Below are 24,219 nucleotides of genomic sequence, written 5' to 3' on the forward strand. Positions count from 1 at the left end.
AATTCTTGACCACATTCTCTGCACACTTGGGAATTCCAGCATTCTGCCATACTGGAGCCAACAACTTACAGATTCCTTTCATACTGATATGTGCCATTCCATGTGCCATAGTAACCACTGGAAGCACATATGTGTCAGGTAACAACCATCGCCGATGTTCTGACAAATCAACCCAACAACCATTCTCATCAAATTTACCCGTACTTTCTCTCCACTTGCTCAACTCTTTCTCTGTGGCTTCAGCTTGAAGGGACTTGACACTCTCTATCGTGTTTTCACACATTCCTACATCACCAACCCATCTTGCAGGGCCTGCAACATACATTCGAGTTTTCACATCTTTTGCTGTTTCTTTCGCGATTTCATCAGCAAACGCATTACCACGACCAACATCATCAGTGATTTTCTTGTGCGCACTGCATTTCATAATCGCAACTTGTAACGGTAGGGTCAGTGACTCAAGGAGATCATTCACCAACTTGCCATTCTGAATCTTAGCTCCATGCGAAGTCAGGAACCCACGTTCTTTCCACAATTGCCCAAAACTATGAGCCACGCCAAAGGCGTACTGGCTATCAGTATATATGTTCACTTTCATTCCTTCAGACAACACGCATGCTCTTGTAAGGGCAATCAGTTCTGCTGCTTGAGCCGAATTTTGTGGCACACGTGCAGTTTCAACAATCGTGTGCAAAGTCGTGATAGCATATGCGGCAGTCGTATCACCATTCGGAAGCTTAAAGCACGAACCATCCACCCATAAGGTACCATCACACTCAGTCAGGGGAGTATCTTTAAGATCTATTCTCCCTTTTGTCTCTTCTTCTGTTCTGAACAGACAATCATGTTGCTCAAGCTCATCTAGGTCTGCTGGAATCGGCAATAATGTAGCTGGATTCAACGTGTTGCATCTCTTTATGTGTATATGATTTGCTAACAGTGTTAATTCATATCCTGACAATCGCGCACTAGTTAAGTGCTGTGTCTTGGTCCTGTTTAACAGTGTGTCCACAGCATGTGGAACCATAACAATCAATGTATTATCCATCACTAGTCCAGCAGACTGTCGAATAGACATAGCTGCGGCAGCTGTAGCTCTCAGAAAACTTGGCAATGCCCTAGCTACCGGGTCCAAGGTTGATGAAAAATGTCCGCATGGACGCGGTCTGTCGCCAAAAGGCTGTGTTAACACTGATAATGCGCAACCGTTCTTTTCGTGAACATACAATGTAAAAGGCTTGCTGTAGTCAGGGGTACCCAACACAGGAGCTGAACATAATGCATTTCGCAATTCCAAAAAACTTTTCTGACACTCTTCAGACCATGGAATAGGATTCGGTGTGTCTTTACATGTTAATGCTAACAAAGGTTTTGCCAGCAAAGAAAAATTCGGAATCCAATGCATACAGTATGAAGTAATGCCCAAGAAAGCACGCACTTCTCTCTGTGTTCTTGGCACACTTAATTGTGCAATGGCTTGAATTCTTTCTGGGTGTCAGTTTCCTTCCCTCCTTCGATAAGAGATGACCTAAGTAGGTCACTTCTTGTCGACAATATTGCATCTTTGAGAGGGATACTTTGTGATGAAAGGCAGACAAATGACGCAACAATGACAATGTAGCGTCTTTGCAAATCTTTTCAGTATCTGCGGCGATTAGTAAATCGTCAACATACTGAATAAGGATAGCGCCACTAGGCAAAACAAGTGCATCAAGATGCGCTTTTAAAGCTTGACTGTATATTGATGGACTTTCACAGTAGCCCTGGGGAGCGCGTTTAAAGCGAAAGCTTCGACCTCCTAAACTGAAGCCAAAAATGTCTCTGCTCTCCTCTGCAATTGGGATGCTAAAGAAGGCATTCTTTAAATCGATCACTGAGAACCATGCAGCGGAAGCTGGAATCATAGTTAACAAGGCAGTTATGTCAGGGACAACTGGAAACTGTGGCACAACAATCTTATTAACCTCTCTAAGATCAATCACAAATCTGTAAACAGGTGGCTGTGAGGGGTCCGTTCGTTTTAAGACAGGTAAAACAGGACTATTGCAAACGTTGCCTCTTGTCTCTTCAATTACATCCTTTTTAACCAAATCGCTGACAATTGCTAACAACGCTTTCTGACCCTCATTGGAGATCTTGTACTGGGGAATGCGTGGGGAAACGTATGGAGGTATTTCCAGAAGACCCACATCATTGGGACCAGTAGCCCAAAGGACATCCGGAAGGGATGACAATTCAGGTGGCATTGCATTCTTAGAAAAATACATTGGGGAAATCACTTTCTTACCTAATGTAAGTTGTACTCCTGAGGGAGAACAATATAGCGTTGCATGCAATCTTTTTAGCAAATCTAATCCTAGCAGATTTTCACCACATCCTGTCGTTAGGATAAGGGGTGCTTTTAACTCACAAGGTCCAACAGAAAGTGGCATAGGACTAGAAATCGGGTTCCTAACTGGGGCGCCAGAAAAACCTACTGAAACATTCATTTCGCCAGACAAAGGCGCGCCAGGGAGTTTTGAATGCATGATTGAACTCTTTGCAGCACCAGTGTCCAGCAGAAAGGGCTCCGTTACATTTGCTGTAGTCACCTTAACATACGGTCCACTCTGATCCACTGGTACTGAAACAACTCCCTCTCTCTGTCTATGGCTGTCCTAGTAATCATTGCCTTCCACATTGTCGTCTTCTGCATAATAATCATTATTGTAGTACTGAGCTGTACTACCAGTCGCGTTGGCTTGCTGATCAAAGCTATTTATGGAATTTTGAGACGGTAGAGGACGCGCGTTCTGGGGAACATTTCCACGCCCTCTACCTCTAGGAGCTTGCTGACCACCTCTACCTCTTGCGCCATATGCATTACTGTTACGCTGCATTAATTTAGGACAACTATACTTGAAATGACCTTCCTCTCTGCAATATGAACATTGATTGGGACCTACAGGGATACGTGGTTGATAATACCCATTCATTTGTTGGTTATTCTGAAACTGTTGGGGCTGCTGATAGATACCTTGGGTTTGCCTATAATTATTCTGTCCTCCACGTGGCGGATAAGCCTGCTGTAAAAGGACCTTCGTTTTCAGTTCCTTCGTTTTCTTATCTGTTCTATCCTTCTCATCTTTATCTCTATTTTCATAATACTGTGCAGTAGCCAGTATTTGCGCTGAAGAGGAAACAGCCCAAGAACTTTCTGAATCTTTTAATTTTTTACACAACTCGGGAAGTAGATTCTGTACAAATTTATCAACAAATAACCATTGGCCACCTAAAGTGCTCATGTCTTGACCACTGTGGTCGATAAACGTTTCTTCAAACCTTGTAAAGAAATCGGACACTGTCTCATCTTTCTTCTGCTTGCATGCGGACAGTTTATCCCAATTTACGCGCATCGCGGGCATTATAGTTTTCATATAGGTAATAATTCTACCAGGGAGGTCTGCTACTAAAGGGTCAGGCTTCGCACCACCAACTTGGCCAGCATCTGCAACAATTATATTAGCCCATGTGTTACCCAATTCTGCAGCGTGATCTACATTACAAATGGATCCCCATAAAGGCTGTGGAACAACATTCCCGAATAACATATCTATGTCGGCCAGATTCATAACACACGATTCTGCAGTTTGTGATAACTCCTTATAATATCCTGTAGGGGTTTTACGGGGGTCAGGCAATGTCTGCTTAAGCGCTGACACCTCAGAACGCTTCCATGGGACATGTACCCAAACACGCTGAAAATGAGCTGGCATAGCAGCAATACCATTAGCGGCATCAGCCGCAACAGCTTCCTTCCTTTTTCCCCACAGGGAATTCCTGTTCGAACAATGATTGCTGACAATCGCCATTCCTGAAGGACAGTAAAGTCGCAACTGCTTTATCTACATTGGGACCCACAATTGTACCTGTTCCAAAATCAAATCGTACTCGACACAACTCCTGTGGGTTTGGGTTTGAACCATTATCCTCCAATTCCTCACAGAGGAATTCACACATTTTGTCAAAGACATACCTCTGTGTTGGGGCATCCCATTGGTGGAAAACGTTAACAACTGATTCCACATTATAGAGTGAAGGGAAACCAATCCACCTACGCGCCAGATGATCTAACACCTCTTTCTCGTCAGGACCAGGCAGCTGACTGCGTAATTGCTTACGTTGTAAACCAGGAGTCGCACTAGATGACCCAAAGAGAGGCGACATTAAACTAGTAACTACATTAGCTAGTCGTTGTCGCACTGAAGGAGAAATTGAGGCGAAAACGGGGGGATAGACAGAGGGAAGAAAAGCGGATTCAGATACAGGTACCTGGGTAGTGTAAGAAGGAGCGCCAGGGGAGGCAGCTGATGTACTAAGCAAAGTCGCAGGAAGCGCGGGGGCAATAGGTAACACAACTGGCGGCCCTTGAGAGGGCTGTACTGCAGGGATAGGAGCCAGCTGAGGAGGAGCTGGCGGCTGTGGGAAGGCTTGCGGCATATTTACTGGAGGCTGCACATTTACAAGCTGTGGAGGTGCTGTGGCATTTTGCGCATACGGGGGTGGCGAACTTAGCAAATGGGACATTAGGGAATCTTTCTCTTCTGTCTCATCTTGCACAAGGGGTGACAAAACAGGGTAACATTTATCAATCCCTAGTTTGCGCTGTCTGTGCAACTGTTCATTCATTTGTTCCTCCTCATTATCTTTAAATTGCACAGCTGCTTGCATCTCTGACATACCTCTTTCTCTCTTATTCCTTTTCGCTAGCTTAATTTCCTTCTGTTTGGCTTCCTTTCGCCATAGGCGGAAAGAATCAAACATCGCCGGCCGGGCTTTCTTTTTAAACAATTTAACCTCCAAATTATCTAAAATATCGGTATCGAAACTACCTTTTTGGGGCCATTTTAAAACACCGTCCTTTCTGGTGTATCGGATCCATACTTCATTATATGCAATGGGGCCCACGCCATGTTTTACATAAAGCTCATAAGTTGGAGTTCCAATTGAAGGAACCGGACATGAATCCTCTAACTGGAAATCCCTTCTACAACTCAAACAAAACCAATTACCAAATACACTAGAACCAGGCATCTTCGCTCACTAGTCTAGTTTCAAAACGTCAAAGGATTATCGATTACGATAGTCTCGTGAATACACGAGTCCTCTGGCTTTGGGACTTGCAAGCTCCAAATCAAAGCGATCCCGAAGGATACCAAAAATCCCGAAGGATACCAAACAAACTGGGAGACGCTCCACTTATACTTAACTGAATATCGATGATCGATGGCGTCACCAGAAGACTCTCTTGATTGTTTCGCTCTACCAAAATCATCAAGGGTCCAAAACAGGGCGATTAATCAGGGCAGCAGTCCTTCGTAGCCGTCGGGACGCGGAGAACCTCACAGAAAAGACTTTCGAACCACGTCGACATGCAGGGGTCGATGAAGTGGCGGCCTTCCTCCAGAATTTCCACACGAAGCTCCTCACGAACCTCTGGCTTGGACCGGTACCGCTGAAATCGCCCCGAGTTGGGCGCCAACTGAAGTACTGGGAATTTAAAGCCCAGCGGTGCAGGGGAACACACCCTAAGACTTCGGGTACTTCCTGTTTCAGACCAACAGAAACACAGAGTCTTCTGGGTGAAGTCAAAGATCGATTTATTGGCTGCAGACCAATTACAGGTATCCGAGAAGTACAACACAATGTATGTTCTCAGGAGACTGCTTCCCCTTACAGAAACGAGCTTCTCCTTAAATACAAAATATCATGCTTCAGGCACACATTCCTTGTTTTACGGTATGGTCATTTACATGTATCTATTACAAACGAAAAGGCAGAGTCATGATGACCATCCCACATTCCCGTTAAGCCAGCCCACAATTATTTACCCAGCAAGGCTCAGATCCCACATCAGATATCAACAGGCCCCAATAAACACGGGCATCTCCTGTTTGGAAAACAAGCCATAAAGCAGGAAGAGTCAGGTGTGAAAGAGATTAGCCGGAGGCTCGTGTGGGATGAAAAGGCTTTATGGTGTGTCAAACCCTGATGCTAATCACAGGTGGCCGTAGGACGGGGAGCTCGTGAGACCGGACTGACCTGGGGCAGCGGAGCCAAGCTGCACAGGTCACAGAGAAGTCAAACAGAAAGTACATGTGTTCTAAAGGCCCGTACTTGTTTGTAATGTGTAGCCTATGTGAGGGCAACCATAAGATGGCCACCGCTCTAAGATGGAACCCACGTAGTCAATGTATAATATCGTATACACAGTGCATTTATAGCTAAAACGTTATACAAAGCACTTGTACATACCGCATTGACCATTCGCGGTTCGCTAATACCGGAATAGACAGGGGTAGGGCCCTGCCTCGTACGCGGTCCCAAATTTCAAAGTACGACACCATCTGTAGTGTTGTTACTGTATGTGTTCACAAATGCTTTACACACGGCCTCTGAGATAAGCCTGTCTGCTTGTGCCAAGCTACCAAGGGGGTGAGCAGGGGTTATTTTAGGAGTGTACCCCTTACCCTGACTAGACGCAAGGGCCCCTATTTGGACAAAGGTACCTACCTTTGCCAACTAGAGACCCCCAAATCCAACAGGTACTTACAGTGGCAAAGTCACAAATATAAACTTGAACAGTAGCTGGCCATACCAAGGAAGGATCTCAGCATAGTTACATCCTGTGGAGGAGTAGTGGATAACAAGGCCTGTACTTTATTTGGATCCGGAGTCATTCTTTAATCAGCAAAGAAATAACCAAAGAACTTGAGCTTGGTTTGCTGAAAATCAAGTTTTGCCGCATTTAAAGTGAGACCTGCATCAGAAAGTATTTGACACACTTTTGCAAGAGCTTTATCATGTTCCTTTCGTGCCGCCTCAAAGACTAGTATGTCATCACTGTAATTGAAAGCATTTATGATGGTCTTTATTATGTGACGAATGACATCCTGAAAAACTTCTGCAGCTGATAACACTCCAAAACGAAGTCTTTTGTATCTAAATAAACCAACATAAGTCGAAAAGGTAATAATGTACCTGTAATTCTCTTCCAGTTTAAGCTGGGGAGATCCTTTATTCAAGTCAAGGGGGGGAAAAGACTTTGGCTCCATTGAGCTGCATAATCATGTCCGCAACGTGCAGGCCTGGATGTCGTTCTCTTTCAATCATCTTGTTCACTTGGTGCATATCCACACAGATGCTAACAGCTCCTCCTCTATTCATTTTCTGCACTACTACTATGGGTGATACACATGGCGTCGGACCAATGGATCGCTCAATTATGTCATGCTTTAATAGTGTCTCAAGTTCTTTTTCAAGAGCCTCTTGTAAATGAAATACAATTCAACTATGTTTTTGAGCAACAGGACAGATGTCCTCATTTATGTGAAGTTGCACTTTCATGTTATTAAGTCTTCCTGGTCCATGAAACAAGGACGGAAGCTGATACAATATCTCATGATAGGCTTTGACATTGTAGTTTACGGAAATCAGCCCCATGTGAGCAGCCATCCTGAAACTGAGTAAACATGCACTTGATGAAGTGCCAGGCAAGACATTAATCGTAGCTTGTACTTTCATATTTTTATGTTTCACAGTTGCAATGAATTAACCTTAACTTTGCAGTGGCGTCCAAGCACCCACGTATACACTTTGGTTTTCAACTGGATTAAATGGGGCTCTGGAGACAGTTCATTAGAATTTACTGTTGGCATAATGTTTATCGACCAACCACTGTCCTTGATAAAAGGCTTGGAGCATCCATTCAATTTCAGCGTGATCTTGGGACAGTGTCCAAATGAATTTCGCACTTTCATTTGTCGACCTAGCTTTGACCTGCATTCATCCTTGAAAGAAACTAATCCTACATGCGCACGTCTTCCAACAGCCAACATTGGCATAGGATATCCCTCTTCCTCACTGTCATTTGACAATGACAGTGACAAACTCTTAGATGAAGAATTTAATGCATTCAATTTTGTTCAGTTTCTGCTTGCCCCAACTGATGTTGCCGCTTGGCTTTGTGGGTGTGCGTAGAGTGTCACGTCCAGAACTTTCTGTCATCCGTTTCGTTTTCTCAACGTGACTCACTTGATCTTGCCTCCATTTTGCTTTCTCGATGTGACGCACTTGGTCCTTCCCTCACTTTGCGGACTGTTACAAAATGGTTCTCTTTCTCACAGCCTTTACATATCTGTCACACAACTTCTTTTTCTTTGCAGACATTACTTTATGTCCTTTTAACTTGTATTTCAACATACTTTTCACACTCAGCACTGATTAATTTTGGCCCGTTCTGGCCTCAGTGTTAGTTGCCTGTCTGTCGGTCCTTTCTTCTGCTCTTGCAGCCATGAGTACACACTTCAAGCTGAGTGTCTCTTTCAGCATTCGTCGTCTGAGGAATCTGAGAGGCAACCATCTATGACTGTGAGATACATGACCTCTTCATTGTTGATGTCATTGAACTTGCAATGCTTTATGAGCAAATGAAGTGTTTCTACAGACTCATTCATCATTTCACCAGTTCTGCGACTTTCTTGACTGAAAATTTACCTTTCATAGTTGACATTCAGCATTGGTTTGTGTTTTACTTCTTCCACCTCATCACTGAAATCATCAAAGGTTTTGATCAAGACAGTCCATCTGTCACCAATATTTTGCTTTTTGGCGGTGTCGAAGGGAAGATGTGGTTTTAGGAAGGTAGCAGCATCATAACATGTGGAACTTTTTGATACTGGGCGTGTAGCTTGCTCCAGCGGCGTCTGCTGCCCACTTGTACCGGCACCTTCGCTATGCACTAACAGCATGCTGACATTTGGGTTGCCATGCCCACTCTCTGGTTGTAAGGTGCTGTCTTCTTCTTTGGCGGTGAGTAGCGGTTTTATTTCTTGCATGGGCTCTGCTCGCTTCACACCTATTTGCAGTTTAATGAATTTCTACTGCCTTTAGCTTTCTTTACGTTTGCCTGCTCTGCTCACAGCGTTTTCTTGCACCTGGAAATTGTCTTTCGGGCTTCTCTGTACCTGTCTGTTGCAGCCTTTAGTGTTGTTGTACTGTGTGAATGATGGCTCTGTGTCACGTTGTGGCACAGTACCTTTTGTCTCAACTTTATCAGCAAATTTCTAACCGACGAGACACAAACTTTCTGTAAGGCCTTCACTATTTTCAGAGGCCTAGCACTTGCTGGAGTGGCGCTTTGACTCCACATACGCCAACCATTGATTTTCACTTTGACTGAGGCACATGTGGCATGCACGAGCAGTTTGCTGGACTATGGCAAACTTTCTGGGAGAGCACTCTCGGTTCTTCAGGTCACAGTGTTTTCTTTATCCCCTATCTCCTCACCAGTTGTAGTATCCTACCCCAGCACGAGTACATGCAAATGATCACGCCACTCACAGACCTTGGTATTACACAATTTTATTCCTGAGCGTGTACCCATTAGCTGAATATTCTACATCATGAATTCTATTACCCACACCCACAGACTTACCTCACTGTTCTACCGATTCTGTTGGGAACCAAAAGGGTCCTGTCATCTCTAACTCACAAGACACTACAAATCTCTGCCTTGGATATTCTTAATGCCACTGTGCCTCCATACAAGAGTGTTGCCATCTGAGAAGCAGAGCTGCTGAACATGATCTGATAAATTATTGGGCATGATAGAAATCCCTGAACTGCAAGACATTTTGAGAGCGACTTAGGATAGAAAAGTTTTTTTCTGCTGGATGTTTATTTAAATAAAAAAGTTCAATTGGAGTTAGCTGTAGTCTAAATCTATCAATCAATCTGTTGTTTCTTATAGTGAGATATGTTCTTTGTAGGATGTACCCTGTGACAGGTTTCCTAACCTGCATGATAGGTACTTTTGTCCAAGCACTGAATGTTTGAGATTCTAAAACTGCACACCTTTTCTAAATCTGTAAACCTGAAGTGTAAGTGTTGTAAATAACTTCAAAGAGTTACATCTTAAGTTTCACTCCTAGGCCATTTATTTAATGTACATTTGGAAATTATCTGAAGATGACCTGTAATCACTTATATGCTCTAATTTTGTAGGTGCACTCTAATGACCGATTCATGAGCTCTCAGGCCATGCTTTCTGTCTCTGGAAAAAGCTTCTAAACTGTGAGTAACTCTTATTGGCATTTTTACCCCTTCTAGTCCTGCCTAGTTGATGTAAAGAGTATCTGAGCACAGTCTGCCTGAGTGGTATATGTCTGATTTGTAGCAATGGTTTTAAAGTATAGCATTGATAATGAACCTGCCAGAACATTAGACAGAATGAAATATTAATGAAGTGCACTTTTTAAAAGTGTGTAATGTGACATCCTTTGTAATTAGAACATTGAGCCCTTTTCTCACTTACCTGTGGTGTCTGCTGATTTCCCTGTCACCGGTTTTGCCCTTGGAGGGGCGCGAGGAGAAAGAACTCCATTTCCCGACCTGCTTGTGCGGCGCGCACTCTACAGCAGTCACCGCTCGCGCCAGGAGGTGCTCAAGTAGCGGCTGGGGCTCCCGCAGCACGGGACGCATGTGGGCGTGCCCGGGCAGTGCCCGGGCGAAGCCCGTGCTAAGGGCGGGCCCGTCTGCGCCCATCAGAGACCGAAGGAGGCCGGGCAGGGCTACATCATTGATCGTTGTGACTGGAGACTTATGGTTGGGTACTGCAATCAACATTGACAAGGTACTGAAAGTGATATTGCACTATCCCGCTTGGGGCCCTTCTATTGTGGGATGCCAGTATGAGCAAGTCCAAGGCGACAACAGGGCAGGGGGTTGCGGGGACCCTGGATGCTTTTCTTTTGAGGGCAGAAACCGTCTTAATCCACGAGATTGAACTCACAGAAAGGAGATTATCTCTGGAACCACAATGCTCTCTCACACGAAATGCTATCCCCATTACTTCACAATCATCCAGTGGTGTGGAACATTCTTCTCCTTCAAACAGACCGGGGACACCGGGTTCAGGGTTAGTAGCCCCGATGGCATTGGAGCCCAGTGAGCTCAGTGAGACGCCACATGGGTTACCGGTCTCAACTAGGGGTCGGAAGGCTAAGACAGCGTATGGCCATACCCTTGCACCGTCACCTAAAAAAAGGAAAGGGCAGGGTAGTCACAAACAAACCCAGTCCATACCAAACCATTCAGGCCACAAAATCTGTCTACTTAATAGTGAACAGACTCAGGGAAATATACCTATTTTGAAAGAGGGGCCCGTGGTGGATTTAACACCTATCCCGACGAACGAGGATCTCTGATGCAAACTGGAATCAATGCTTTCTGCCATACTAGATCCTGTACTGCAAAAACTCACCCACATTGAAGCCAGGCTAGCTAGTCTTGAAAAAAATATACCAGCTCCCTCCCAAATAGTATTGGATAATTCTGGGAGGAGGGGTGAAGATACATCAACAAGCAATCAACTGGGGAGTCATGGAATGATCCAGGGGCAGTCTAACTCTAATTTTGGCCCTCCCCTTAGGCCCAATTTCTCTTTTGCATCAGGATCGAGAATTGCAGAGCAAGGAAGTGTAGAGCCACCTTTGGCTATGGGCGGTGCTAGAAAGGGACATGCCGTAACCATACAGGGTCCAACAAGGGATATATTAGGCAGTGAAAATCATATTCAACCTGTGGGAGCCCAGCTCTTAATCCCTACGCGGAGACATTCCCATGTGCATATGACCTCCCAGAAGCCAGTTACAAATGTACATCTACCCCCAGAAGTAACACCGTATACTGTGGTGCTGGCAAATATCCCTACTGTGTCATCTAGCTATAATGAACTCTGGTCATCTCTGAGGAATACATCCCTCCACTTCCTCAGTACAAGGACTGGGTTTAATATCAACCACCTATATTCAGAATTTAAGATGGCGCATAGAATAGGTTGGGTTGGTCAGTCCAGAAAACAACTCACAGGGGATTATTCTGTGTTATCGTTTAGGTCCCTGGATCTGGTACAGTTAATATTAGATAGGGCGGGTAAAGGGCCTGTCAGATCAGATGAGATAGCCATATTACCCTTGGGGTTCTTTTATCCCCCACATGCATATTCATGGCATATTCATAAGGAGAAGGTCTTCACTCATGGCAATCAGTCAAGATATGCAGTCCCAACTAGTAATCATTTTGATATTTTCAACTCACTGGAAGATATTGACTGACTGGCCTATGAGAGGAATTCCACAAGACCCGCAAACAGGGTATCTGGGAAATAGGGTGTTAAGGCATGTATGCTAGTTGAGCAGGAAAAATCTATCCCCTCCATGGTATGTAAAATGGAAAAAGCACAGGATAAAGTGTGTTCATCCCAAGATCAGGCCCCTTCCTTGGACTCCCTAACTCCTCAGATTCCCGGGGATAAGGCCCAGGTTATCAGTGCTGCCGCGAGGGCTCAGACTCTGCCACTTCAACTATCCATCTCACGGTCCAGAGTACACCAATATGTATGTCATGAAGATTATAATTTTCGTGATTTGATGGTAACCAGTTCTTCCCTTACTAATGTGAGTACTGGGTGTAGCGTTGTACCCTGGAATATATCGGGTCTACGTTCTAAGATTGGTAATCTCCAATGGTCTGATTATATATTACGACATGAAATTATTTGTTTCCAGGAAACGTGGTTGAAGAACTCAATGCATATAAACGGCTTCAGAACATTTAACACTGATGCTATAGGGGGTGCATATGGCAGAGCCAAAGGTGGGCTCTGTATATACCTATCCAACAAGTTACATTTTGTCAAAATTGAGTCTTATCTTGAGTCTCCCTATTATCAACTGTTAGTATTGTATACCACTGCCTCTTTGCACGATATTGGTTACATTTTATAATAATATTACATCTGATAGTGTCTCTAACATTCTTAAATCACTGTGTAATGATTTGAGAACTATTAGTAAAAGAAGTGGTACTGATAAAATGCTTATTATGTGTGGGGATTTTAACTGTACCCTGTGGCCTCATGAGGATGACATGACATGTGGTTTTAACGTGGAAGAAGGCACAAGTAACACTCACTTTTGCCACTCAAACACAGGGGAACTTTTTAATGAACTTGTGTTCAAATTAAATCTAGGCTTCGCTAATGAATTATGCACCAGACCTATTTCTATGCTGCAGACCTTTAATGGCAGGGACCTCTGCTCCACAATAGACTACATATTTTTATCAAATCCGTATGCATCTAGATTGCTCACTTTCTCGGTTGACACTAGTTCACTGAGTGATCATTTTCCACTATGCATATCGGTAATACTTCCCGCTAGAAGACAGGGAAGGGAAGATCAGGCAGGAGACGAGGCCTTAGCCAACCTAAAACTTAATAAAGTTTATGGGTACACCCTTCGTTGGAACATGATAGATCCTGAGGCAGTACAAGGTGGAAAAGTCTGTTCCCCAGAGGTGGTTTGATTCAAACTGCTCTCAAGCATACTCCTCCCTGAAACACAAGTTGCATAACACTCCAAGGAACACCATTAAAATCAGGCAGGCTAGAAAGAATTATAAACTGGCTCTGACTGAAAGAAAGAATGCCTTAAGAAAAGAAGCTTGGGAGCAGCTTATCACAGCCTCTCAATTGAAAGATAGTGTAGCTTTTTCGAAAGCGGTTAAAAAACCCTTCTTTCGAGGGTCCGACTATCGAAGTAGCCATCACAGAGGGTCTGTGGATTGGACATTTTTACAGGATATACAATGGGCATTGCTTGCCCAATGACCCTGACAGTGAAACCCTTCAAATCATTAATTACCCGCTGAATTTGCATTTTAACATAGATGAAGTAAACAAGGCAATCTCCTTAGGTGCAGGTGGAAAAGCCTCGGGACCCGATGGGATTCCTGTGGACCTATATAAGTCCAACATTACTCTGTGGGCGTTCATAATAACCCAAATAATTAATGCAAGCTGTCAGGCTGCTTTCCCCCCAACTTGGGTGGAATCCATCATTGTTCCTATATTCAAGAAGGGGGGCCGCCAAGATCCCACCTGTTACAGGCCCATCTCTTTATTGGACTCGATGGCCAAAGTTGTGGGCCGAATTATTTTGGAACGCCTACAGCTTTGGGCAGAGAATAACCAAATTTTATCTGACGTTCAATATGGTTTCCGCAAAGGGTTAGGGACCGTAGAGCAGAGCCTAAACCTAGCTATTTTTCTGGGGAAGTATATCAGGGCTAAAAAGGGTAAGTTGTTCTTAGCTTTTGTTGACCTCACGGTTGCCTTCGACTGTGTGAGGTATGCAAAGCTCTGGGAGATTTTAGAATCAATGGAGGTTGATATAAATATTATCCACTTTATTAGATGTCTCTATAATGGAGCAAAGTCACGTGTGCGTTATGATCTGGGCGGTGAGCGCACTGCCTCGTTCCCTATCAGGAGGGGAGTTAGGCAAGGTTGCGTTCTAGCCCCCTTCCTTTTTAATCTTTATATTAATGGGTTAGGGCAGGCACTCCTCAAGGACACTCAATATTTCCCTCAAATAGGTAAACTCCCAATACCAGCTCTTTTATATGCGGATGATGCCGTGATAATGTCTCGCACCCAGATTGGCCTTCAAAAGACTCTAAAGAACTTTTTTTTACTTTATTAAGTATTATCAAGACCTTCATAATGAGATGTTGCCGGGGGAATCAGAGATGCAGGAACATATATGTATAGGGACACCCAATAGCCCCGACCAACAGTTTTTCATATTTAGGTATTTTGTTCAGCCACAATGACACCTGGGCTCAAGCAGTGGTAGACAAAAAGCTGGCACTAATTAGAACAACGTCTGCTCTTGCCAGCTTTGCCAAAAAACTGGGAAGGAAACCACCGATGGAACTTGTGAAAATATACAAAGCGAAATGTGTCTCAACCGTTACCCCTGGAGCCGGGATCTGGGGTTTCGCTTATACACATCTAATTCAATTGGTGGAGAATACTTTTTTTTAAATATATCTTGTCAGCATCTTCCAGTACCTCTACCTATGTCTGTCATGCAGAATTGGGCCTCTCATATATATCAGACCTTATAAAAGTAGAGCCAATTCGTCTCTGGCACAGTATCTGGTCAAGGGATGAGACTCGGCTAAACAGGGAATTACTACAGGATAGCCTGAGGCTGGATGGTGTACAAACAAATCCCATGGTTGAAGTTTGTTCAAGTGTTCAAGAATTTACAAAAGACTTAGGCCACCCGGAATACTTTAACAACCGAAGTACGATTACCTTGATTTCTAGGAAAAGCCTAAGAAAAGACGCTCTTCTTCACCTAGACAGCCTAAGACGATCTGGGGAAATTATTAAGTCAACCGTACAGCAACACCAGATGGTTCTTACCACTTTTAGCTTGCAGCCATATTTAATATGTGTACCTAGTGGCTTTGATAGGTTTTTATTAATAAGATTCAGACTGGGAACTCACAGACTTGTATCATTTCCTAATATGAATGACTGGGCAAGTGAGTTGCAACCATGCCCATGTGATAAACAGTCAACTCACTCCTCTCTTCACCTAGTTTTATTCTGTAAATTTTATCTGGAGATAAGAAAGATCTGGATAGTTCCAATTTAAAAAAATTGAGGGCTGAGACAATGTCGCCCGGCTTTTATTAAGCTCCAGCTCTTAGAAAACGAACACGTAGCTTGGAGGATATCTACGTTTTTTTAAAAAGTCCTCTATCAGAGAAAGAGTACAGTTATTTAGGAGGTGGTTCTTGTTATTATTGTATACCTTCTTTTTTAAACACAAGAAAATATACATATATGTATATATATATGAATTATCCATCAAGATGAGAAAAGTCTTTTAATGTATTCTGTATCCAAATTTCTTTGATGAAAACTCATGTATTACGTTCGTATTTTAACTGTGCTTTTATGGTTGTAACATCGCTATCGAAATAACGTTTTTTATTGATTGATTGATTGAATTATAACATTGATTTTACATTGAAGGAGGGTCATGTGTTCCTTTTGTGCATAACTCTGGATCATAGTGCTCAATGATGATCGATTCGGAAACGGGCTCTTATACATATCATGAAAAATTTAAACTATAAGTTTGAGACCTATTATACAGTGGAAAGTAAATAGATTTAAAAATGATCAAAATAATAGAAAGTACGGGAGCAATCACCTGCTATGTAAGTGCTCTGAATATTAGTCCTCTTTGGCATCAGCATTTATTTGAAGTTTAATTCAGGACACTGAATACACTTGAAAAAGCATAGTCAGTGCTGTAACTTGCCTTCAAAAACTCTCCAGGGGTTAAGCAACATGACCAGTGCAATCTTAAGGATTTTCTGGGCCTTGAGCAATACATATTTTGGGGCCCCTTGATTTTAACAACTTTGAATATATCACCCATTTTCAGCCAGTTCAAGTTCTTAGATTCCAAACAATACAAGAACGCTTGATGAAGCATTTATAAAGCGGTTTAATTTGCTCACAGATCTAGATTTGTTTTGTATTGCCATCAAATGTGCTGTAGAATTCCTTGTCCAAGACGTCTGTTCTTCCCATTGTAGGAAACACATGGTGAGGGCCATTTGCTGAATCTTTAGTTGACTACTGCATAATATTAAAGTGAAAGATATCCACACAGCACTTGGACTGGAGCTTTCATTGATCGATATTTATCTCCACATACATATCTTCTTCAAAATTGTAATTCTATATGCAACAGTGAAAAACAAGACAGTGCTCTGGGTATTTTCACTATTCCGTCATGTGAAGTCTGGTGCTTTTCTCCTTAATGCACTTTCCCTGTCTTGTCCCTCCTCTCCTCTAGCTATGTATAAACTTTGCTGGCTAGACAGGAGAAGGAAAGTAATGGATGGCATGGTGTATAGAAATAAGTGAGCTAGGGAGAGAAATAAGGCCTTTTGTTTTAAGGGTGAGGATGCGGCATAACGGTGAGAGTGGCTAACTTTGGAAGTGGCGAACAGCGTTCGATTCTTGGTGTCAGTTCAGCATCCTGTGATTCTGACAAATCGCATTATCTCTCTCTATCTACAATAAATGCATGTGTCCTTGTGTAACTTAACTGGTGCTCCTGTAAAGGACTCCAATACCTTCAGGCTGCGTCCACGCTATATTAAAACTGCGAAAGAATTAAAATTAAGTTAAAATAAAATGAATACTAAAGACACAGTAAGGGTCACGTGGTGGATGTGTAGCGGTATAGTGTACAATATTAAAATGAAACATTTCCACATACCACTTTGAATGTAGCTTTAATTAAAGGATATTTGTAATCAAAATAGCTTTCACTGCCTCGTCCCTCCTCTCCTATTTGTATGTTCATACTTCACTGGCTAGAGAGTGGACTTCAACTCACAAATAGGATGTAGCAAATGAGAGAAGGAAAGAGAGATAAAGAGGAGACTACTGAGCAAGAAGTGAAGTAGAGAGAAACAGAAGTCTTGGGTAGAAATAAAGTAGAGAGATAGGCAAGCTAGAGAGAAGCAAACAGTAGAGAGGAAAGGGAAGTTGCCAGAAAGAAAGATACAGAGTGCAAGAAAGAGGTTGGTAGAGAAACAGAAGTTGAGAGATTAGTAAAGTTTGAGTGATATTGTGCGAGCTAGAGCTGGGGAGAAGGAAATGTAGCGTAAGGGACAGTACATTGTGTAAACTACAACTCTGGCTTAGCTCTACAAGGTTTGTTTTCCCACCCACGGAATACACGGGTGAACTTGGTTTAATGCACCAACGCTGAACGTGTAAGACATGCTATTGTAGCCAATCAAAGCCTCACCCAATGCATTGCTGAAGTGGAATCATTGCTTTGGGGTTAGTATGAATCCCGAACTTGGGATCTGGGCACCGTGGTATCGAAGACAAACCTATTTTGCTCTTTACAATATCACACACACAAATGGTACTAAGAAGAATGAACGTGTTAAACTAAAACGATTCATTGCATCAGGCTGAACCTGTTTCTCAGCATGTTTAAAATAACCACACAGAATATCATAAAAACTCCAAATAGGCACGCTGTGAAAAGCAAGAGAAAAAGGAACATTTCTAACATAGTTAAAATGGCATTTAAAACCTAACTCCCTAAAACGTTCTTGAATGCACTACACTAGGACAGCATGGAAAGTAGAACTTGCAATCTGGTACTTCTTAGGGAGAAGCAATGTACAGCACACCTTGTTGACAGCAAAAGCTGTGGCTGTCATAAAGGCATGAAATCACTGGTCCCTGCAAAAGGAAAGCACACACTGCTCAAGCGTCCTTTCTCCTGGACTAAGCTTGTTATCTGCATCAGTTGTGATGTAGCATCTTCTTGCTGTACTGGCAGTATCTTGTGCGATAATCTGGACGAAGGACCTCTCGTGACAAGTGGTCAAGTGGCAGCCCTTTATAATATCTATTATCAAGGATTGGAATTTCTAACTAAAGTTCAGTATTTCAATAACTTGACATTTTCACCGTTGTTGGAAAGATCAGATCAGAAGACATCTACGACAATGATTCTGCAAAAATAGAGAGATGGAGACTCAGTTTGCCAACCCAAGATGGAGACAAACTGGCAGGAATGTTATTGTGAGGAACAGGGTCGAGACTAATTTGCATATGGCTGGGTCTGAACTGGGGTGGCTAAGTGAGCTAAAGAACGATAATGGATTCAACCCAGATCTGTGACTGGGGGTGAGTGTTTGAAAGGTTTCAGCGCTCCGTCCATCATCGCCTTGTGTTTACCTTGTTTGCCCATAGTAGGCTGGGTATGCCCAGTCATGGGTTCATGCTCACTTTGCCACTAGATTCAAGCTAGCCCGACTGATGCAGGGTGTTACCCCGAAGCCGGTCTCAGGATGCTTCTTTCTGGTCCACGAAAGACCTGGCTTGGCAGTTTGCGATAACTGTTCCCATGAGGAACAGGGTCAAAATTGATTTGCATATGGCTGGGTTTGAACTGGGGTTGCGTAGTGTTCTGAAGAACGATGATGAATTCAACCCAGATCTGTGATTGGGGGACAGTGTCTGAAAAGTTTCAGTGCTCCGTCTATCATCTCTTTGCGTTTGCCATGATATGAAATTGGCCTATTAAAAATATTGCAGCTTTAAAAAAGAAAAGGAAATTTTAAAAAGTATTTATTTATGAAAAAAATATTTTAATTTCATGGCTCATCCTCTGTGATATGGAAAAATCAGATACATGTCTCTGGTCGGTTCACACATTTGATCCTAATCCTCATCAAAGAACATGTCGATGTCTTCGGATGCTCAAGTGCAATATGTGTGGTCATTAACTAAACCAAATAATGCATGCTTGTTGTCGTTGACCTACACATTCGATGGACCAGCAATTGGTTGCTTGTTTGAGACACTTGGTAATGTTGGAACTTCTTCCTTTGGAGGCTCGAATATTAACAGTGAATCGAGCCACTTATGAAGTGTTGCTTCAAAAAGTGTCACTGGTGAGACTAACATTTCAAAGTCCATATCCTGTAGGAGGGCAGATGTATTGTTCTTGCTCTTGTAGTGGTTTCAGCATAACATTCATACTGAGGGTTGGTCCAGATGTCGGTCCAATATGATTTCAGTTGGACAGTTCATGAACCAAAACAGGGATTCCATCATGTAGTATCCATTTTACGAAACCAGTACCAGGATGCTTGTTTTCGGTCCAGGGAAGACCTTGCTTGGCAGTTCAGCCTGGACTGTTCCCATGAGTTACAGGGTCAAGACTGATTTGCATATGCCTGGGTCTGAACTGGGGTGGCAAACTGAGCTAAAGAACGGTGATGGATTCAACCCAGATCTGTGATGGGGTGAGTGTCTGACAAGTTTCAGTGCCTCATCCATCATCTCCTTGTGTTTGCTTTATGAAAGATTGAGGCATCTAAACAGCAGCTCTTCCTAAACAAAAATCCACAAGCAATTAAAATACCATGGTTAGCAAAATACCACGGTTAGCAATTTGAATATATCAAAGTACACACACCAGTTCTAATTACAAGCTGCATGTGATGTGCATCTGAGGTCAAAAAAGACATTCTTAATGCTCCATCATCAAAACCTAATGGGAACAAAATAAATTGAGAAGTATAACCATACACAAACTATCATAGCCTTGACGGACAACCCATCCAGTCAAAGGCAAGCCATGAAATACCCGTGAAAGCCAATGGCTGTAGGAGACTGATACTCTCTGTCTTTCTACTTTCTATTGTAATTTCCTGAACAATTGCTGACACAAGTGCTATCAAACAGCCAAACTTATCTGTAGTCAGCCTAAAAAGGAGTGATAAATGGGCTGCTATTGCAGCTCTAGTTATTCACACAATGTTTTAAGAGGCGGAATTTGAATTCAGGCATAGTACGCTCCCATAAATATTATATTGAGGAATGCAAGCATGACTCAAAGTAATCCTAAACAAACTACTAGTTTAAGGTAATAATTTGCATTTTGTGCTATTCAAAAAACATATTTTATCAATCCCCCTTCAAATTTGGTGGTCTTTATTATAAACATTGAATTGGTAATCACCTTTAAAAGTGTGATTCACTTTCAGTTCAACCCTCATTGTCTAAAACTATCTTTTGGCTACGGAGCCTCAAGTCAGCTGATATAAAAACTTAATTGATCTAGCTATTGAGGTAGCCTTGAGTACTTTAAATCTGATCATCTAAGTGATTTTAATATTCATACCAACAAAACGACTGACAAGAACCATGATGCACTAGCAGAAGACTGGGTCTCCTTTAATTTTATGCAGCGGGTTGCTTCACCAATCCATAAAAGCAGGCCATACTTTCCACCTATTTTCCCATCCTTTTGATTTCAAAGACTTCGTAACCATTGTGGTTCCTTGGACTGATCATGCCTTGATTTCATTTTGCTGGCTGAGTCCTGAGGATAACTCCAGACCTCACTCTGAACATGAAAAGTAATTTAGAAGATGGCGTAAACTGCATTGATAAGCAACAATGGCCTATACAACAAATATGTGTATAAATATCAGCTCCAACAAGAACATTTCAGTAGTGCTAGACTACTTTAATAGTAAATTAAACTTCTTGGTAGAAGGTTATGTGTCTCTGTCAAGTCTCCCAGCCCACTCCTCAACCGGCGATAAGGGAACAGATGGTAAGCACCTGAGTTTAGGAAAACTAAACTCCTTTCATAACCAGCAGAGCGACATGGCGTTGAGATTATTCCAAACGTTCTTCTTCACGGTGTAGATTGGCTCAAGACTAATGCATCTTCTATTGCAGTGAAAATGACTTTTGCTGAATGCAGCTGTGAACTGTTTCCGGAACATCTTAGTTAAAGTCAGCACTACACAGCACAAAGGCTTAAAAAAACGATGTGTCTTAACATAAAACAATTCACTGAGCACATTTTTACAGCCATCCACTATAAAGGAAGCTAATGCAAAGTTCTCCATAAAGCATTTAGGTATTGATAGTAAGTTTCTCAATTAATAATTTAAAAAACCTAATTACTGCACCTGTCAGCTGTAAGTGTGCACCTCTCAAATACTCTACAATAGCTTCTGTGAAAGTTCTAACTTTACTATCCAGCCAGAATGTTCTTACATGTATCTTCATTTCAGCTTTCAATCAAGGGCACACACATATGTTATGGGCTATTGTTACCTTAACATAACCACACAACCTACATGACTTCCAGCAACGCTCACTGGCTCCATGACTCCACTAATTTCCACTAAGGGGATTTAAAAAAACAACTGTTAATGGAGTTATGTTATATTTTATCTTGCATAGGTGCAGTCAAACAATTTAAATGTGTAATCTAGCACACATTAGAACATTAGAATGTTGAGCGCTCCTTTGAAGACAATAGAATGCTCCAGGCTTCTAATGGCTGGTAGAAGCCCGGGGGCATCAACATTCCAATATTTTTTTATCTCACAGCTGTTGATGTCCTAGGAGATATCTGAATAGAGCAGCTCCCCAGCCCCACCCCCAGGCCAGCAGACCTAAGACTGCTGATTGGTTTCCCCAGCTCCAAGCAAATCTGAGCCCTCCCTCACACCTGCCCAGGCCCCTTAAGGCTTTACCGGGTGCACCCCAAATCATTCTCCTCCATCTTGTGAGCTGCAGCCTACCTGCGCCCCAGATTGCAGTGAGCAGAGTCAAGGAAGTGGTAAGGAGGCAGACTAGTGCTGTCTCTTCCCTAAAAAAAAGATTTTCCCTACCTGTGATTGCATTATCTTTTCTTTTTTAAATTTCTTTAACTGTCTTTGCCTGTGGTTGTTACAGTTTAAAATTGTAGTTTTTACCTGCTCGTGATTGCATAATTTATCACCTATTTTGTGCTTAAACTTGTGGTTTTTCCTGCCTGTGACTGCTTCCTTTTTAACCTGTTGAATTGTGGGATTTGGTGTCCAAACTCTGTAGGTTTTCCCTCTTGTTTCCCGTGAATACCAGTTTTTCCCTCCAACTTTCTCCTTTGCTCTGTGCTCAGACCTGTATGTTAAGCAGTGCACCCCAGCCACCATTTTGTGTTAACAAGTCAGTGAAACCAGCCGCCTCCCCCAGCAACAGGTATATTCTACATCAGAGGGTGCTCTGAGACAGCAGTAATCTGCTGTGTGCTGTTTAAGTTGTATTCAATAGGGACTCTGCACTTTGTTTTTGGCCAGGAGTGGAAGTAAAGTTGTATTCAAACAGTATTGTTAAAGGACAAGTTTGTTAGGCCCTTACCTGCAGAAGTCCAAAGTGTGGATTGAGCCTGTCTGTCTCCTAGGAGTTTCTGAATAGAGCAGCAGCTTCCAACTCCCTGGCCAGCAAACCTTGTTTGAGGTAGCTGGTACCTTATATAGTCTGCTATTGTTTGGTACATGTGTACACTGATTGGTGGTTGTATCTGGTGTTTCTATTGGATTAGTGTTGGTGTCCTCATTGGTTGGGTATTTGAGGGTTCTGATTGGTTTTTGAGACTGTGATTCAATCAATGTAGGGTTGGGACTAGAGCTAGGGTTAGTATTTCAATTGGAAGTAGGGACTAGGGCTTCCTGTGTTATTGGTTGTTGGGAGTGGGGTGGGACTAGGGCTAGGGTTAGGCCTTCAATTGGAAGTAGCGATTAGGGCTTCTGGTGTGATTGGTTGCTGGACTAGGTGTAGGGTTGGGACTAGAGCTAGGGTTGGCCTTTTGTATTGGAAGTAGGGACTAGACCTTCCTGTGCCATTGGTTGCTTGGACTTTGGTTGGGACTGCTGGTAGGGCAAGGGCCTCTATTGGATGTAGAGATCAGTTTTTTTTAAAACTGATTGGTTGTTTGGACTAGGGCTAATATTGTCTGTAAGGTCCTGGTCTCCTACTGGTTCCAGATTTTAGGGGTAGTGTTGTGATTGGATAGTGTTGGGGCTAGGTTTCCCATTGGCTGAAGGGGCCACCTGATTACTAGGGTTATAAAAGGCCAGGGTTAGGGCATCTCAGCCTGGGCGTCGAGGCTAAGGGCAGAGAGGACAAGGGCAATTGCCTGTTTGAGCCTGTTGGGCCGAGAGGACAAGGGCAGTTGCCTGTTTGAGCCTGTAGGGCAGAGAGGACAAGGGCAGTTGCCTGTTTGAGCCTGTAGGACAGAGAGGACAAGGCAGTTTCCTGTTTGAGCCTGTTCGAGACTGGTCGGGACCAAGGCCAGAAATGCTGTCCATGTTCCCATTCAGTAATACCCACCCACAATGTATTTTCACTATAGATATGTACCAGTCTTTGTGTATTGCTTTGTATAAACATGTAGAATAATGATGTTGTTAAAAAACAAAATTTAAATCATCTTTGGTCTACATGTACTTGCTTCCATTGGTCATCTATGTACCTCCATGTACTTGGATCTGTGTGTCTGTTACTTTTCTCCTGAAAAAGCATATCCAATGCACTACCCCATTTCTCATCCTGTCCCTCTATCAATATCTTTAATCTACATACACTTACCTCTTTTATGCATCTATATACTTTCAATGTACTCATGGATCCACATATTTATCACTTTCTTCTAATTTGGCATTTCCAATGCACTACCCTATTTCTCAGCCTATAGTTCCCAATATATCTTCTAGCCCAACTTTATGACTCATCTCAAACTACTTTCTACTACTCTTTCAAATGCACTACCCTATCTCTCACCCTATACATCTATCAATATATCCTCTACATCCACTCTCTCATTTATCCCAAACCCCATACCACTACTATGATCCCCAAAATACCCTTTCTAGACTCTCTCCTACTCTATCCCTCCTTGCATCATCTGACACCTCTTT

General features: G+C 42.8%; 1 protein-coding gene across 13 annotated transcripts in view; it reads left to right on the forward strand.

Annotated features, from left to right (window-relative positions):
* PKNOX2 (PBX/knotted 1 homeobox 2) overlaps positions 1 to 24,219 on the forward strand; it is a 3,737,380-nt gene that overhangs the window by 641,088 nt on the left and 3,072,073 nt on the right. For all 13 annotated transcript variants that reach the window (XM_085646078.1, XM_085646083.1, XM_085646080.1 and 10 more), the window contains one exon: positions 10,045 to 10,113. The gene's annotated coding sequence lies outside the window, so the exon portion shown is untranslated. The remainder of the gene's footprint in view (positions 1 to 10,044; positions 10,114 to 24,219) is intronic.

Source organism: Triturus cristatus, chromosome 3_1, assembly GCF_964204655.1.
Source record: "Triturus cristatus chromosome 3_1, aTriCri1.1, whole genome shotgun sequence".
NCBI lineage: Eukaryota > Metazoa > Chordata > Amphibia > Caudata > Salamandridae > Triturus > Triturus cristatus.